This window comes from Protopterus annectens, chromosome 1.part2 (assembly GCF_019279795.1).
Source record: "Protopterus annectens isolate FY-2018-M chromosome 1.part2, PAN1.0, whole genome shotgun sequence".
Taxonomy (NCBI): domain Eukaryota; kingdom Metazoa; phylum Chordata; order Ceratodontiformes; family Protopteridae; genus Protopterus; species Protopterus annectens.
Window position 1 is genome coordinate 1,170,223,038 of NC_056727.1, and position 13,442 is coordinate 1,170,236,479.

Here is a 13,442-nt window from a genome sequence, read left to right on the forward strand (position 1 = left end):
CCTTTTGGCATATTTTAATTAAACATGTTCATTTCAAGCCCGTTAGTTACTATCTTGCAGATTTTTTTTCCTATTGTAGTTATTGTTTTATATGTTTTGTTGTACTGTGCTTTTCTTTCATTCTAGTTTTTATTGTATGGATTTTATAGGTTTATAGGTACTAACTAGGTTGTTGATCTGTGAGGATCTTTAGAAGTTTAGTCCCGCATTCCTATATTAATATTACCCTTGTAGATTTGTTGGGCCACAGAAGTATACGTTGGTTACTTACATGTTTCCCCTGTCTATGATGGCCTTTGGAGCTAAACTAGGCATGAATTTGCAGTTACCCATCCATTTGTCCAAGTTATGCTTGGATCGAGTAAGAGAAGTGGTGTGCATTATGTGGAGAGGACACTGCTTCCATACAAGTGCTATTCTCTGTGATACATACCCATCCCTCTGGCATGTGCTGTTAATCTTGCAAATTAGATTGATGTTTCTTGAGTGGTGTTTCTGATGCAGTAGGACTTCTAGATGTGTAATAGGTCTTATAGAACAGGAAATGTTGAGACTCCATAAACAAGGCAGAGGTTGAATCTCTGTAGCTTGTTTGATGCCCAGAAGGGAGACAAGGCTTTGAGATGGTCTGCATAATTTTTATGATTTGGGCCCTTGATTTTTTTTACTATGACAGAATTGTGGGTGTTCCAGCTCTGACAAGTGTTTAAAAAGATACATACTGAAAAGCGGCATTAAACTTAATGATTGACCTAAGGCGTACAGAGGAAAATTATATCCCTGGATCTGGATGCCGTACCCTGTGATGCAACTTGTACAATGCAAAAGGACTTCTTACAGTAGTGGATATGTGAGTGCTCAGTGGACAGTTCAATGCCAACTTAGGTTCCCAGGTCTCTTAACTACTGGATCAGTTCAAAGTGGTAGTTACAAAGGGAGTCATGCTTGCTGAAGGATACAATTATACATTTGCTGGCATTTAATTTCAGTCCATGGGTTTGGTGCTGTTTGTTTAGGACATGCCCTCTTGTAGGGTGTTTGTGTCATCTGGTGAGTTTATGATGGCACCAAGTTTGCAATCCTCTGCAAACATGGTCACTCACAATACCTTGGCATTAGCTTTGCCCTCTGAAACGTAAATGCCAAAGAGAAGTGACTCAAGGACTGAACCCTGGAGAACTTTACTAGTGGCAGGTGTTTTGGAAGACTTAGAGCTACTCCACCCTTGCTTTCTTTGTGCTCTTTTTCAGCCAGTTTGCTATCCAGCAAGTTATATAGCAGTTGACCTTTATCTGGGAGAGTTTATCTATGATGCCTGGTTGTAGGATGGTGTTGAATGTTTTTGCAAGCTCTAGATAGGTAGTGTGCACTGATTTGTCCTTGTACATTGCCTTTGCAACTTTTTCAGAGAAGATTACTAGTTTAAGTAGGCAGGACCTGCCTTTGGAAAATCCGAACTTGGTTAGGTTGAGAGTCTGAAGGTTATGTATACCCCAGTTTATTAGTCCCATAATGATTCTTTCCGTATGCTTGCAGATGAGGCTCTTGTTCTTTTTGTGCTTATTCTGTCCCCCTCCCACTATTGACTGCCCACATTCATTTCTGTTTATTGGGTGATAACCGATTAGGTTGTGGCTGCAGTCCAAACAGTACTCAGAGAACTTTCTGTTTTTTTTCACTGTAACCCCAGCCCTGGTGGCTGATGTACAGTCTTACTGAAGTGAGGTTCTACACTTCCTTTCATTCACCTTGGATAAAGGCTGATGTGTGGACATGTGCATGGATCTACATACAGTGGATATAAAAAGTGTACACACCCTTGTTAAAATACCAGGTTTTTGTGATATAAAAAGAATTGAGACCACAATAAATAATTTCAAAACTTTTCCCACCTTTAATGTGACCTATAACCTGTACAATTCAATTGAAAAACAAACAAATCTGTTAGGGGAAAAAATATAAAAAAATAAAAAAACGTACAGTAAGCTGGTTGCATAAGTGTGCACACCCTTAAACTAATGCTTTGTTGAAGCACCTTTTGATTTAATTAAGACATTCAGTCTTCTTGGGTAGGAGTCTATCAGCATGGCACATCTCGACTTGGCAATATTTACCCACTCTTCGTTGCAAAAGCGCTTCAAATCTGTCAGATTGCAGGCCATCTCTTGTGCACAGCCCTCTTCAGGTCACCCCACAGATTTTCTGTTGGATTTAGGTCTGTGCTCTGGCTGGGCCATTCCAAACCTTAATTTTCTTCTGGTGAAGCCATTGTTTTGTTGATCTGGATGTATGCTTCGGGTCATTGTCTTGTTGAAAGGTGAAATTCCTCTTCATCTTCAGCTTTCTAGCAGACATCTGAAGGTTTGGGGCCAGAAGTGACTGGTATTTGGAACTGTTCATAATTTCCTCCACCTTGACTAAAGCCCCAGTTTCATCTGAAGAAAAGCAACCTCAAAGCATGAAACTGCCACCACCATGCTTCACAATGGGGATGGTGTTCTTTTGGTGATGTGAAGTGTTTTTGCGCCAAATGTACCTTTTGGAATTGTGGCCAAAAAGTTCAACCTTGGTCTCATCAGACCATAACACATTTTCTCACATGCTTTTGGGAGACTTGATGCATTGTTTTGCAAATTTTAGCCAGGCCTGGATGTTTTTCTGCATAAGAAAAGGCTTCCGTCTTGCAACCCTACCCCATAGCCAAGACGTATGGAGAATACGTGAGTCTGTTGTCACATGTAGACACAGCAAATACTTGCCAGAAGTTCCTGCAGCTTCTTCAGTGTTGCTGTACGTCTCTTGGCAGCCTCCCTGACCAGTTTTAGTCTTGTCTTTTCATTAATTTTGGAGGGATGTCCAGTTCTGTGCAACATCACTGTTGTCCCATATTTTCTCTACTTTTTGATGACTGTCTTCGCTGTGTTCCATGGTATATCTAATGCTGTGGAAATTTTTTTGTACCCTTCTCCTGACTGATACCTTTCAACAATGAGATCCCTTTGATGCTTTGTAAGCTGTCTGCGAACCATGACTTTTGCTGTAGCAGGCAACTGAGTAAATGTCAGGAAAATCCTACTAGGACAGCTGAACTTTATTTGGGGTTAATCAGTGTCTCTTTAATTGATGGCAGGTGTGTACCCAAGAAGAGCGAATGCTATAATTAAATCAAAAGGTGCTTCAACAAAGTATTAGTTTAAGGGTGTGCACACTTTTGCAACCAGCTTATTGTACGTTTTTTTATTGTTTATAATTTTCCCCTAACAGATTTGTTTGTTTTTCAGTTGAGTTGTACAGGCTATAGGTCAAATTAAAGGTGGGAAAAGTTTTGAAATGATGTATTGTGGTGTCATTTTTTTATATCACAAAAACCTGACATTTTAACAGGGGTGTGTACACTTTTTATATCCAGTGTTATATCCCTTTGTGCTGCTTGCTGTATACTCCTTCTCTAACAGGTGCTGGCATTACATTGCACTTGGCTGTCTTGCTCTGTCGCACATCCTGGGAATGAGTGACCCAGTACTGGCCAGTCACTCTTGCCTTCTCTTGCCATCACATCCAACTTCAGGGCCTTTAGTCATTCACAGGTTACACAGGTGTCATTCAGGGAATTATTCTTCTAAAAACTGATTTATTGGTTGGTTGGTTCATTCATTTCTTAATTAGTCGCAACAGTGACCAGGAAGCCTTCTAGGTCTAGTATTACAAAAAGAGCACTGGAGGGCTCATTGAAAAGTAGCTTCGTCTTGCTCCTGAGTTTGCTGATTACAACACATTGCACATTATACTTCCCCTGTAGTAGACATTTTCTGCAAGTTGAAGAATCTCTACACTTTAGTTTCAGGTGTGCAGTATGCAACTTCTTGGGCATCAAACCAATGAGCAACTGAAAGGCTTCCTTAACTATGAAGTAAGAAAGGCCCTCCTACTGACTCATTACACCTGGGGATGTCTAGAAATAAATAATGGGATATGTTATGGTCTAGGACCCAACAGATGTAAATCTTCAGATATCCAGTAATTGATTTAATTATAGTTCTAATGTGTGTATCTTGTGTGGCAGGACTAACCTTCAGAAATGGAATTTGAATCAGGGGGTCTTCTAGGAATTGACCTAGCTGTGGTGAACACCGCAAATGCATCTTTTCACCTCTCTGTACAAGAGTCAGATGACAAAACTGTGCTCCAGGATGATTTTTCTTTTCCTTGAACAGAAGTGTTTCTCTAATGTTTTTCACTCTTTACAGTAATATCCAGGGTCTTTCTGAAGATTCAGAAAGACTCTCCAAATATCATTATGGTGACTGCATTCTGCCCAGACAACAGTGGTTATCCCTTCTTTTTGAAATGGCCAAGAGTAATTGCCATAAGCTGTTACACAGACGCATGTTTGATACATCCCGACCCCAAACAACTACAACTGGCTGTCTGGATGATAGAATCCTAATACATTTTACCTAGCTTTTTTTCCAGAGGATATGCAGCAGGTATTAAAGGAGACAAGAACACATGCTACTGGATTATATGTTAGCAAATGGACAAGGCTTTCTTGTTGTGCCAAAAAAAAAAAAGGATCCAGTACCCGTTCAGGGACAGTGTTTCTCTGGTTCTTCATTATTTGTGAGTTACTATCCGCTGGCCTGTCTTACTCGTACATTGAGGTTCATTTGTCAGACATTTCAGCATGTTTGCCCATGGATCCCTCCTTTCAATGCAGTCTCATGTGAAAATATTTTTGAAAGGGGTGTTACCAATCCTCCTAGAAAACAGGTGGCTGTTCCTTGAGATATTAATTTTGTGTTTGAAAAACTATCTCTTGTTCCATTTGAACCATTTCATCAGGCTGACTTGAGGTTCTTAACATGGAAAACAGTGTTCTTCACTGCCCTGACCTCTTCAAGAAGGGTATCTGAGTTGCGGGCTCTTCTGATGGGTCAACCTTTTCTCGTTTTTCTCACATGTAAGGGGTTCCATAAGAGCTAATCCTTCTTTTTTTATCTAAAGTGGTATCCATGTTTACTTTGAACCAAGTTATTAATTTCCGTCTTCTTTCCTGAACGTAAAAATGAGGGAGAAAGAGTACTCCACATGTTGGATGTTTACAGACAACATTGGTACTATCTTGACAGAACAAAATCTTTCAAACTCTGATCAGGGGTTCATTTCTTGCGAAGGTAAAAAAAAGGCAACCTGTTTCAAAACTATTTCCATGTAGCTGTCTCATGTCTGTATCTTTTGTTATTCCTGCTACAACAAGGCACTTTCAGATAGGGTCAAGATTCATTCTTATAGGGCCTTGGCTTCAATCTGTGGCTTTTTGGAAATGGTTGGATTCTAGAAGTATTCTATCGGCAGCAATTTGGTCCTCTGTGCACACTTTTGCAAAGCGCTATAAACTAGATTCCTTCTCTGGGCCTAGGACAGGCTTTGCTAAGACCATTCTTCAGGGGCTTCTGGACCCTTTTCCTTTCTCCCACCAGTTAGTCTAAGCTATGTTAATCTACCCGTATAGGTCAGGCTTACCATGACCGTAGATGTTTGAATGATCACTGCTGCAGTAGCCACTCTGTCCTTCCAGCCCTCTTATCTTTGTATGTTTTTGTCACTAGGATGGTGACCTTTACTTTATTTTCCTAGCATTGTCCTTGTCAGTGCTTTAACCTTTTTCTTTCTTTTGGCATGAAAGCTCAGAAGGGCTTCACACCCAAAGCTGTCTATTTAGTCAGCCCAGCTCAAGTTGATTATTGGTTTAGGTAGGTAGAGGGTGTTTTGAAGCTTTGGAAGCTGTAAAGCTGTTATTTCCTTAGCAGAATGTAGACCATATAGCTAAGGTTACTGCAGCAGTGATCATTCAAACATCTTCTGCTATGGTAGTTTACTTATACAACTGTAATTTACATTAATTATATAGGTTCTGTCTTTCATTCAATTTACAATCCATCCAGCCACATAAGGGTCTACCTCATGTTCTTTTAGCTTATTTACAGTGAATGCAGTGTGGGTATAGTGTTAAAAGCCTTGGCCAGATCAAGGTATGCTATAGGCAGATGTGACAAACTTTGACAGAACCAGGCTGTTCTGGCAGATCTGTCAGGTATTGAGTGTTATACTTTATGAAGTCAGAGATAAAACGATGTCCTTACTGAAGTCACTGTCACAGTATTTCTCACAAATAGGTCATCACCGTTGCCATCTAGGTGGGGTGCCAAAGCTTTACCTTCCCTAGGTCGTACGTCCAACACATGACATCAGCTGATATATATTGGGGCATAAAGATGGATATGTGAGTGTGACTCCTCAGACGGTCTCACCACCAGCCCAAACGCAGGTCGTGCATCCATCAAACTGTTCATTGTTTGGTCATTTATGCCTTTGCTTCATTCATTTTATCCAGATAAGTACCCCATTGGGGAACCTTCCTTTTTACCTCACAGTTTTTTTTTGTTTGAAAGTTGTAGATGTCAGGTAAGAGGATTAAGTGCAAATACAAAATTGTGATTCTGAACAAGGGCTTGCATACCAAGTGCCTTTTTTGCCTAGACACAGAACATGATCACAAATCCTTAGGTTTAGACTCTCTAGTCTCAACACTTTTCTTGAGACCCAGCGTGTTAAGGACCTGGCCCAGTCCAAGATGTCTGACTCTGCATTTATACTACCCCAAAAGTGAAGAGTACTGCAATAGTGATATAAAAGGATGTAGTATAGTTCTGTAAAATCTTACCGTAACAGTAGATGTCTTTCTCTTCACTATTGCAGTATTTGATCCCTCCCTCCAGCCCCCTTTTTCTTTTGGGTTTTGATTTGGCTACCCTCCTGGCCGAGAGTTCCCACTTTCCATCTGCATTGTTTACCTTTGGATGTGCATAGGCACCTTTTATCCTGAGGAGACTGTTCTCTAAATTGGAGCAATTCAGTTCTGGGTAAATGCGTTCATACAGCACCTTTATTACCTACGTCATGTGCATGGAGCATGTGTGTGACATACAGCTCATACAAGATCTAAAGGCTTTGACATACTGGCTGAACTTCGGGCTATCCTTGGCAGGAGATCCCCAAGGTGAATAATACTCAACATTGAGAAGGACCTCTGTTATGGTAAGATTTTACAGAGCTCTAGGGTTTCGTATCAATGGAGTAATTTGACTGGGTTTCCCAAAAGGCACTATAATGCACTTTTTTACACTGAGTTTTTATCAGTGGCACCAGTCGTGTCTATTTTAGACCTTCTTGCAGAATGTTGATGTTATGAGGAGAATTTTTGATTACTCCCAATTTACGTTCCTCTGTGAACATGGTGAGCCACATTAAAAGAAAAGAGAGAGAATATGTTTACATTGTCAAGAAGAAACAAGTACGGAACATGTGTTTTTGAAATGTAAGAGAGTAAAAAAAGTAATGGGGAAACTATGTAAAGAAGAATTTTTGAAGATATAAAGGAAGTGGATATGGTAAGAATAGAAACAAAGAATATGTTAAAAGGATAGATAAATTATTTTATGTTCTGTGGGTTATATGGAATGAAAGAATAAATGAAATTATGTTTAATGGTAAATGGATTTTCCCAGCAATATGAAGTAAAATCAGATAGTGGTTATGGAAAAAGGAGTTGGGGTCTAATAAGGATGAAAAGATAGCATGATTATGTAGGAAATTATGAATATGTATAAACAGATTTGTATATTTATATATTTGTACATATGCAAGTATTTTAAATATGTAAATGTTTTGTAAATAAGAGTTTTTTGTATATAAATAAAGGACCCCTGACAAAACCAAACTGGGATGGGCCCGGTGTCTGTAGGTTGCCACAGTCTTTAAGGCTTGTTTGGGATAGACCTTAATTGGGAGGGAAGTTTATTCTAGATGCGTCTTACATTTAAAGGATATTGAGACTCCCCAGATATATTCCTGGTTTTGGGAATGCTGATTAGCCTCCCAGCAGAGGATCTGAAGTCACAGTGACGATGTGTTTCTTGTCAGGTTACAAAGTTTGATATGGCTGAAGAGGTTGGTAAGTAGAGAATTTTATGGGCAAATTTCAGTTGGGTGAAGAACAACCAATTATAAACCTCAAACCACTGGAATTTTTGCATGTATTCTACCATGATGACCAGGATTGAATTTAGCTACCCGTGTTATAACCCTGGTTATAGAAGGGTGGGTGGTAGCCCAGTGAATTTAAGAACAGAATAAAGGAGCAAAGGTGATGCATATTTTTTGGTAGGGGCTTTCCTGACACTGAATGTGAGGAATGCTGTGGTTCTGTAATGTGTGCCAGGTTTTTGATTATTTCTGGTCATCTGCAAATTTTAAGTAATTGTTCAAGATGCAGTCAAGAAGTTCTACTGACCTAAATTTCTGTGCCAGTGGTTGGTTTAAGAAGGTGTTGCTAAGACAATTACTGTTTTGAGTATAGGAGGGAGTGACGTTCAATAAATTAAAGGAAATGCTGCCATATTAGCAGAGGCACATGTACATTAATAGAAAAGAAAGCAAACCATATTTACATTTTTTTCATGTATACATTATACATTACATGTTTTCTTTTTTCCTTATAATTATCAATAGTTCAATATTACTGTGACGCCCGTGCCCTGGCCCAGCAATCAAGGAGCCTCAATCCTCACCACTAACACCAAAGAGGGCATCTCATACACACAGTAAAGTGCAATTTCCCTTAAGAGTACACAGAGATCACAGTCAGTCTGGCTCTGGTTGCTCCCTTGCTCTCCAGGTCCCCAATAAGACTCCCCACTGGCACAGCTATAGGGTCCAGATCTCAGCCTAGCTGGCAAGCTAATCTCCAGTACCCTCTCTGTCCAACAAGTGCTTTGTGTCCCTGCCCAAGTAGCTGACACATGAGCACAATTTGAGGTAAGTATTTATACAACTTCACAGACACTCCTGGGAAAGGCTGACACAGATTCTCCAGCTGTGCCCCTTTACTCAGACTATACGGTAGTAATTCCTGCCACCACCAGCTAATAATTATCAGCTACCCAAAGGCCCTTAAAAGGGTGTCTAATTATTACTGTGCAATATTATTATCTAATAGTGTAACTTAAGCAGTCAAGGCTTATTGGAAGGGCTTAGTACAGGATCACTTATAAGCATGCAGTGTACTCTAGAGCTTAATTTATCTTAGCATAAACCAGCCACAGTTGAAGAGGGTTTAAAATATTTAATAATAAATACTAAAAACACAAGACAATACTACTACACCACAGTGCTATTCAAGAGTTCAGAGATCACACAGAAACTTAAAATAATTCAGTAGTACAGTTCTGACATAACAGAAAAACATAGTCTAATCTTTATAGTCCTACCTATTTCTGCAAGAAAACACACTTCTAAGATAACTTACTTAAGACAACAGGCAGTGCTGTAGGTTTGATATCAAGACAAGAATGCTTACAGTCTCTCTGAACAATAGTTTTTTTAAAATCACTAACTAATATTTCTGCTGGGCCCTCCCAGATTACATCATTCTCATTTAGTTCCCATTACATAATTTCTTTGACACTTAGTGTGGAGTTCCCAGGCCAACAGGCTACATTATTTAACAGTCTTAACACCTACTCAAGAAGCTACAACAATAAAAGACATTTCATATGTACATTCTAGTAATTATTCCTGAAGTTAAAACAATAGAAATAATGTGTTCAGCTAGCCTCTTTGGCACCACTATCTAGATCAAAGGACAGATTTAAAATAATTTTAACTTCAAAAGAAAGATTTGAAATGCTTGACTTTGTTTTCCTTACAGCAGATGGCAATGTTGCTACAATCTTGAAGTTCAACATTTTAGTATTTTCTTTCATTTAAGAAACAAGCCTGTATTTTACATTTATATTTACAAATGACAGAATTATGTGCACAATTCTATCTGGCTAGGCTGGCAGCCTTCACCGTTCTCTACCAGTCTTCACAATTACATAAATTGCTGAATTCCTGCATTCCCTTAAACTTCACCCCTTTTCCTCCTGAACATTTTTCTCCATGGATTGCTCCCACAAATACCATTTATTTATATTTAGAGAATGGGCAAACTGTACATCAGTACCCTTATTGAAGAATGAGCATTCTCCAGCCGGGTATTAATGTACAAGTAATGCCCACTGAAAAACGAGCCTTCCTCTTTATGGCAGCATATCAAGCTGCCATGGAGCTTGGACTGAGAAAACGAAACCGTCGCCATTATTTTACACTCGCTAAACTGCGCTTTTTCTGTAGAGTGTAAAATAAAAAAAGAAAAAAAATTAAAATAAAGCATGTGTGTGAGTGTATAAGAGGAAGAGAGAGAGACAGTGATTGATTGAGCTAAACAGAAATGTGTGTGTGTTTGTCTGCATGTGTGAGTGAATGTGTGCATGAAAGCAGAGAGACTGTGTGTGTGTGTACGTGTATACGTGTGTGTGTGTGTATACGTGTGTGTGTGTGTGTGTGTGTGTGTGTGTGTGTGTGTGTGTGTGTGTGTGTGTGTGTGTGAGAGTGAGTAAAGTGCAAAAGTGATCTCCTGGTACCATGTGAGAGAGAGAGTAAAGAGAGAGAATGATCTGTCTGTAAAATTGTTGTGTTTTACTTACTTTCATATTTTTTAAGTACTATTTTTTTTTAATACATTTTGGATGTAAAATGCTTCCTCCAACAGCATTAACATGTACTATAGCAAGTATGAAACATTAAGCATAGAAACTATTTTACATCAAAAATATATTAAAACAAATAGTACTTAAAAAAATACGTCAGTAAAAAAACAACAATTTTACAGAGACCCCTTTCTCTAAGCACAATAATGCCCTCCAGGTGCATGTTACTGTGTAATTAATGCCTTTCCAGGGTTGTAGAGGCCCCCCCCCCGAGAGAGCATTAATTACACATTAACACATACACTGTCAGGCATTATTGCTTGCGTAATTTGCTCTTTCCCTTTTCTAAAGGTCCTTCTTCCAGTTATTTTATTTCTTTTACAATATTCAGTACTTCAAACATGGTTTACACTTAGATTTCCATTTTCTTGTAACTGCTGCCCCCCCCCCTTTTTTTTATATAGCAGCCAACAGAATTAAACTTAAGGCCTTACTATGTCTAGGCTATTTAGATCCTGTGTCCCAGCTGAAAATAATAATTTCCTAATTACAGCCATTGGCTCACCGGGTCTGTATTAGATCACTGACCACTTAAAAAAGTGAACGGTGATTAATCGACCCTATGTAAGCGAAAGCTTACAATCTCGAACTGTCAGAACAGCAAATTTTTTCCCTAGGGAAAAAAATCGCTGTTCCAAAACACATATATACACACAACACAAACACACTAAAAAAACAGCAATCCACACACATACACTTAAAATCTTTCACCTAACCCTACACTAAACTATACACACACCACTAACTATCTACTTACCTTAACCCAAACCCTAACCCTAAGGTCCTTCATTATCGCACACTCACCTCACCCGCTCCCTAACCCTAACTCACCTAACCTGCCCTAACCCTTACGTCCACACAATTGCACACACATCTAACCCATGCCCTAACCCTAACTCACCTAACCCGCCCTAACCCTCTCATCCACACAATCGCACACTTACCTGAACCCGACCCGTAACTTTCCACCACAGCCCTGAAAATACTAAAGCAACAGAAACGGACAACCAAATTCTTTCCCTAGGAAAAAAAATTGGTTTTCTGTTTCGATATTTTAAGCTTTCGCTGCATAGGGTTCAATATTAGAACATTCAAAGGTTTGAAACCTCAATGTTCTAATATAGACCCTGCTCACCCACTATTTCTGACTGAGCACTCTATGGAATTTTTAATTCATTATACTCCTAAAATATGTTCCCAGGTACCTGATGTTCATCGTGTTTCACTGTTGCAGTCATTACACTTGGGTTATCCTGCTGGCAGGCTACTCGCAGTCAGCCTGAATTCCAAAGTCTAGATCTGGCGTCGGTTGCTGTCGCCTCTTCCCTGATGTCAGTGCGCCAGGGGTGTAAAAGATGCAGCTGATGCCATTTTCTTTAGTCTTTCTTGCCGCGCGGTGCCCGAAGCAAAAGCAGTTCGCAAGTGCCGGTCGGCCGACTCCTGAGATTTTCAGATTTTCGTGTTCGAATTTCAGATCCGAAGTCTTCATTAAAGCTAAGTACCCCATTGGGGAAACTTTTTTTCTTGCTCCAGACCGATGTCAGAAAAAGTTAACAATTGCATTTCTTGTGGGAAGCAAATACCTCATAAGGATTTTCACTCTTACTGTATTCTTTGCCTAGGCCCTGATTGCAACATTGCTAGCTGTCAGTTTTGTGCTAGATTTAACCAACGCACTATTAAGCGTCGGTACGATTTTGCTTTTCATTACTTTGGCTGAAGATGCAATTATATAATGCCGTTGGAACAGCCGACGACCAGAGTTTACAAGAAGCGCAAGGAAAAAGAAAAGGACAGGCATCCGAGGTCCAAAACCGATGACGAGGCTCCCGCTAAGCCAGTCGCCAGTTCTCAGTGAGGCGCTTTTGCAGCCCCTGATGCCCGCTACCTCAGAACCACAGGCCGCTTACGACTCCCACGTGGAGCCAGCTAGGCCTCTGGATACTCAAGGTATAGGACACTCGGAAACTATTCCCTCAGATGGGTCTGGAGCCGCTGAGCAGGCATTGGCTTCTGAGGGTGTTTTCAGATCTACACAGTTATATGTAAAGCCTTCTTCAGCTTCCAAAGCAAAGACTAAAGCAGTTCTAAAGACAAAGAAACAAGTACAGCATTCTCCTGGACAGACTTCACGCCTAAAAAAACAGGTGCTCAAAATGGCCGAAGACCTAATTACCCTGATCAGAGGTTCCCATCCCCCTCCTGACAAGAGGCCTAGGCAAGAGACAGAATATGAATCTTCAGATCAGGTTTCCATTTCCTCTGACTCCTCTTCTGAACAGGAATACTCTCTTACTCCTTATGAGGATTCTGATGCTGAAGAATCTATCCCTTCAGCTTCACCGCCTGAGGATTATTCTTTTGGGGAATCCCTGCATACCATGAGGGAGCACTTCCACTGGTAGAGCCAAGACTACTCAGAATCTAAGAAAAGACTTAGAGAGTTTCTTTTACTACCTCAGCACAGGCCTCTGGCTATTCCTCCTGTGTTAGACATTGTGGATGATGTATTTTCAGAGTCTGGCCTTTCTCCTGACTCTTTACCCCCTGCCCCTGTTAAACCAGACAGATACTACAGGGTTCCAGATTCACATAAATTTCTTTATAAAAACCCTGTTGTTGACCCAGAAGCTATTTCTCAGGGTCTCAAGGGGGTCAAGGCTTCTACTGCAAAAAACCCTATCCCCTCTAATAGGGATTCAAGGGCACTAGACAGATGGGGAAAAAAGGTTTACACTTCTGCTTCTTTGACTGTGAGGGCTTTAAATTGTCAATTTCATATGCTTAAAT

At 40.0% G+C, this 13,442-nt stretch overlaps 1 protein-coding gene across 8 annotated transcripts in view; it reads left to right on the forward strand.

Annotated features, from left to right (window-relative positions):
* The window catches only part of LOC122792271 (kinesin light chain 1-like), a 1,642,552-nt gene that overhangs the window by 821,064 nt on the left and 808,046 nt on the right, over nucleotides 1–13,442 (forward strand). The window lies entirely within an intron of this gene.